Here is a 6,007-nt window from a genome sequence, read left to right as displayed (position 1 = left end):
ATGCTTTCTGTATTACACTGTTACATTGGTTATCACTAGTAAAATATGCCTGCTCTTTCCACTCTGGTGTCTGAGTTTAATTGGTATCCTTAATCAGCAAAACATAAATCACCCATAGTATATTTGACTAAAGAAGTGAGGTAGAGAGAAATTATTTGGTGGTGTAAAGCCTCTTCAGTACAGTTGGTGGTAGTAATATTTTTCTTTTAATTGTCTCCTGGGAAACACTTGGCAGTGGCTTGCAAAATAGAACGGGCATAGGCAGGGTTATGATGTTCAGTTTTCCCACTTCTTGAATTGTTAACATCATGCCTGTATGTTTTAAAGGGGGTGGAGGGGAAAGAGTGTATTTTGAAGCTTGGCTTAAGTCAAGGGCCATAATATCACAAGTTTGCAGGCTCCCACAGCCCAAATGCTTTGCTTCAGTGTTTGGAACAACCTCTGTAGATATTTGAGATAAGTCTCTTCTCTACACTAATGCTTTCCAGTTTTTTAGTAGTTTCTTTTCAAGAATTAAGACCATGATCAATTAAGACGTTAGAAAACATATTGCTATAATACAAACATCGCCCAGAGAATAAACCAATGGAAATTTTTGAATGTCAGCCAGAGATTTTAAGTCAACCAGCTTACAGGTTCAAGCATCTGTCTTTCATAAAAAAGAATTAAGGATTCCTTAAAGATCTTCAGGTACCTTAAAACAGGCTGTGATTGTAGAAGATATTTCTTGACTTAATCATGGTTTAAGTGTGGTCAGAGTCATGTATCAGCACAGTTGTTTTAATGTCTGTATTTTATGTCTGTTTTATCTCTTCTGGATGCTGCTTTGATTCCCTGGAGATGAAAATTATTAAAGAAACCAGAAGATAAAAATTCAGAAAAGTGAATCTATAGCTTGTGAACAGGATCTGTAATGTTGAAATTTGGTATTACCAGTCTGTCTCTCTATTGAAAGCCTCATCTCAAAATCCAGGTTTACATTCGGATTCTTCTAAAATTGTGTTTAACTCACATAAGTGTATATTACACCTTCCTCATGAGGTTTCCAGCTTGATATTCCAAGCATGTTTTTGGATACCCGTGAAAATGTGGTTCTGACAACAGGTTTTTTTAAACAAAGATCACACTTTTTGGACAGCAAAAATGAGCAGTAATAATTCAAGAGCAAGAAGTATGTTTCACTGAATAGTCATAGGCTGGATAAGATCATCATGAAGTGTCTACAGCCTTTTCTTCTTTTACACAGTGCATCCACATCCATTCTGATTTGTCTGTAGAGTAGATTTGTTACAGAATTACCAGAAGCAGTGCTAGCATACTTTCATTTAGGGCCAGTCCCTCATGAGGCACTTTTCTGGCATTGGCTTCCAGCTCAAGGAGAGCTATGGTGAATTTGGTAGTGTTCATTTCTTAGCAGACTTTGAAGAAATAAGAGCTGTGGTAAATAAAACAGGAAGTTTAAAAATGGCATGTCTCACGTTTTACATAGAGATTTACAGAAGTGTGACAGTATATTTGCTTATTTGTGCTAGCCAAAACAAGAATCTGTAGTGTCTGTAGTAGTCAATGAAATTAAAAATAATAAAAAAGAGGCTGTTTTTTATTTGTGCATTTAATAGCACATTTATCTGACCCTTTTCACATCTAAAAAAATATTTTAGCTCTGTGAGACAATATCGGGACTTTGTATTAAGGCAATTGTAGTGAAGACTGCAACAATAAAGTGCTATCTACTGTCTGCTCACTTCAGTGAGCCTCCTTCGACAAAACATCTGAAAGTGCAAACCTGTAAGAAAATGGAGTGTAACCACAGCCATAACCTGACTGTTCCCACTACCAAGGTAGCAGGAGAATAACTACCACAGAAGTCAAGTAAAACTGCAGGTACTTTCTTGGTTTCTGAAGACTGCTACATGCACCTTGTCTAAGACTATTATTTTATAGCTTACATTATTTGTGGGGAAGCAGACAGTTCTGCTGTCATTGTAAAGGGATTGATGACCATGCCTTTCAGCTGGTATCCTCTCTGGAGAGAGCACCATTCCTGCACAGCCTTTCAAGTCAATATCTCCCTCTACAGTTCCTAGTAGAATAGAAATATTAATTTTTTAATCTTTCTTGTTATCACAATGCAGACCTCTGATCTACAGACACAACCAAAACCATTTGTGTCTCTGCTGCCCCAGTTGCAGTGTGCCAAAAACCTCTTCTCTGTATCACTTTTTAGGCAGTGCAGGAAAGATGGTCATTAAGTTAGCCAGCTGCACTGGGTATACTTTGCTCTGACTAAGTATATCCAAACCTTTCATAGTACAAAAAAAAAATAATCCTTTTTTTACCATCAGCTGATATGTAGACATAATTGAACTTCGCTGCCCGAAAGGATCCCCAAAGATCCAGATCTAAAGACAGCCTTGGAACTGGTCACTCCTGAGTGATAAGCAGAGAAGAGAACAGTTACTCCTAATGCCATGCTGAAGTTGGAAAGGGTAGTGACAGCATGAAATGTTTTTATGAGTGACCATCCATTTCCTGGACTACACCATAGCCAGGGAAGCAGCAGAGCCACAGTTATTTAACTTTCCCCTGCTGTCTACTCCCTGTTTGCCTATGCTAATACCTGCCTGTAAGCTTCTTGCATCATGATGTTTAACCTTCTGAGTGACTTAGAATTCAATGCAATGTTTGTTAAAAGTCAGCTGAGTTGGAAAAGATGAGATACAACTGTAAAGAAATTTTGCATTCTCAGTAGCTACTGCAGCATCTTACTGTGAGATACCTGGTTACACTGAGAATCACAAACGAATTTGCAGTTTCCTTGTTTCACTTCCTCACTTAGACTGTGCGAGAGAGGACTCAACTTTTGATCATTTCCCAAACTATGGAGACTTGGTAGAAGTGAACTTAATTTATCCACCTATTCAGAATAGTAGAAGGCAGGCTTCCTGCACGTCCTGCGCATCTTGAGCACTTGCTGTTGTTTCTAATTAAAAATACCAGCTAAGAGTTTCATCCACATGACAACTTAAGTGAATTATATTTCCCTTTTTCTCAAGTTGGCACAATACACTCAGCTGCAGAGTCATTTGTTCTTATTTCTCAGCTCACTATTTCAAGGGCAGATGTCATGTGGCAAAGAAGAAGATTCTTAATGTGCATGTCCTGGCGTCAGTGTTCCTGGGAGAATTTCTGAGATCCTCTGACATCGGCATTATAGTTGAATGTTCCAAGTGAAGGCTGGCCTTTTTCTTTTGTACTGTTTTCCATGTAAAGACCATGAATGCTTTTTAATCTGCAAGGTTTGCCAGACCAAGTCATGCATTCCTAACAGATCTTGGGATTCTTTGAATGTTCCACCTGAATTCTAGCAAAACTGGATCCATATTCCTGCTCTCAGTATGTACTACCAATTACCTCATATACTGGAAAAGGAAAATGTGGTCTGTTGGGATTTTGGATGGTGGTGATTTATTTTAAAGGAAGTACCATGTTCAGTTCTGTGCTATTTCCTGAATTGTGCTATTTCCTGAACTCAAGTGTGTTTCATGTTCTGTGGTACCATCCTCTTTTATTACTGCTTATATGAGTATTACTGGATGCATATTTGAGGATCTCTGTCACGTTAGCTGTGGCACCTCAGCACAGAACACCACCCATAAAACTGAAAACCAGTTTCTGCTTCCCCTTCCACCACTGAAGAAGTGTTAGTGAAGAAGTGTTAAAGATTGCTTGGGATTTCTTCACAGATACTCAAAAATGTTTATTGTAGGCCAAATTCAAATGAAAGGCAGTGAGTGATTCAGTGTTCAGTGAACTCAACTGTTGTTCAGAGGCCTTTAAGCATGAGAATTATTATGGTAAGTTCCAGTACTCTTGAGCAATGCTTTGTTCAAAGTAGTTTTGAATCATGATCCACTGGATATCTGATTACGGACTGACCGATTAGCTAAGGGACATCTAAAGACTTCTGTAATCAGGTTGAAGTCTCAGTTCAGTGTTGCAAGATGTCATGCCTGACAACTGGCCAACCTAGGGAGGGGCAGCCACTTCAAGAAAGATATTTTTATACTTCCCACTCCTTTGTCTTTGGTCTTCACTTTATGTTAGGGTTTTTTTCTTCTGTAAATATGTGCATCTTAATATCACTAAAATCAATGTGGGTCAAACCTGCTGAGCTGAACCTGAACAATTAATGTCAGGTATTTGATACCCTCTTGGGTGCTTCCAGCAAGAAATTAATTTTTCTTCATGAAGTCTCCTACTTCTCCTGCTGTCCTCCATTCTGCTGACTTTAGCTGCATCTTGACAGTGTATCTTTCCCAGTTTTAGCTCTCAACTTGGATCAGTGCAGAGCTAGAAGTATGTGTGTTGTCTATCAAGAATAGTGAAAACCTGTATACGTCATGCCAGGACTTAAGGAAGAATAAAATGCATACTGTCTGGAGATTTGTTTTCCAACCTCTAAATGTCTTCCCTGCACCCCTGCCTCTTTTTTTCTTTTTTTGCATCTTGAGAAAACAGCACAAATCGTAGAAACTTAGCTCAGCAAATTAACACCAATTCCATTGTGTTTCACTGCACTTAGATCCAGATGCATCGACTGATTTTGGACGTCATAGTTGTGATAAGTATTATAAAGAATACTATCACAAAGACTTCTGTGGGTCTAGTCCACACAATATGCAGTAAATCACTACTTCTGTTAGCAACCGCTATAGTAATAGTAGCCATGCTAGAATCATATACTATTCCTAAGGACAGAATATTCTAATCATCAGTTCAGATGAGAAACTCATATACATAGACATTCAAAATGGAAGTCATGACTATTGAAAATGCAATTTATCACGAATTGCTATGTGTGTATGTCTCTTTACAAAACTTTAAATGTATCTCTCTGGGCTGAAGGTAAGAGAAAATAACTATATGCAATTGTTGAAAAATAAGCTATTAAAGAGCACTTCTTACTGCTGTAATTTCTTGAAGATGAACCTTCTAGATGATCATGGATCCAACAGAACATGACAATTTATAGCTCCTTAATATGATATTCAGTGTCTTTCCTTTTGTGCTTTATGGGATGCAAGATAATATGTCATTTTTCAACAGGATTAATACAGACTGTTTCAATGAGGAAACGCTGTATTTCACAGTGTGGTCAAATCTGTTCCAAGCGTCTTATGTTGTAAAACTACATTATCATTGTCTGCTCCAGTGTCCCCACAGTTCTGCATTGGTTTCCGTACATTCTCTAGCATTTGTTAATGTTGCCTTTATAAAATATCAAAACAGAACACCATAATTTGTATCAATAAAATGTATTCATTAACAAGTTGCTTCAAAAATATTTTACAAATATATTCTTGTGTTTATACCCAGAAAGTCCTGTAAGGTGAAAACAGTACATTGTAGTCCTTCAAGGTAGGCTTCCATATACTTCAAAATCGCCAACGCTTCAGAGCAGGAAGGAAGAAAATGTTAAATGATAAGGAAACAAAGACAGCCACAGGATGTTATTTCAAACTGTAAATGGTACAGTATCCGATGTCAATCTTATCTTCAGTTTTAGCATACAATCTGGAATAAAGTGAATTCCTGAAGTAGAGAGAAATACAAACACCAGTCCTGGATTATCCAAATCATTTCAAAGTTGGAATCACTGTGAAATATTCTTTGTAATTGTTAAATGTGTAAGGAAACAATATGTTCTCTACATAGTGAAGATGCAGTTATTAGATACATACACCTTTTGCTCTGGAATTAAATAAAGATACACTGCCTGACACTGCTGTCTGCTGCTGTTGCTTTTAATCCCCTTTATTTACTTGCTTCCTTAAAAAGAATTGAAGTTACCACATGAAATTAAAAATGTAAGGTTTTTCCCTATAGAAAATAGAAGTCTTTGATATACAGATACGTTTTAGAAGACATGCTGATCAATACGAGACATTACAAATCTATAAAATGAATTCAGATTCATATTTCATATATTCCTTTCATAATTGCT

This window comes from Athene noctua, chromosome Z (genome assembly GCF_965140245.1).
Source record: "Athene noctua chromosome Z, bAthNoc1.hap1.1, whole genome shotgun sequence".
In the NCBI taxonomy this organism is placed as follows: domain Eukaryota; kingdom Metazoa; phylum Chordata; class Aves; order Strigiformes; family Strigidae; genus Athene; species Athene noctua.
This window is presented reverse-complemented; position numbering follows the sequence as displayed.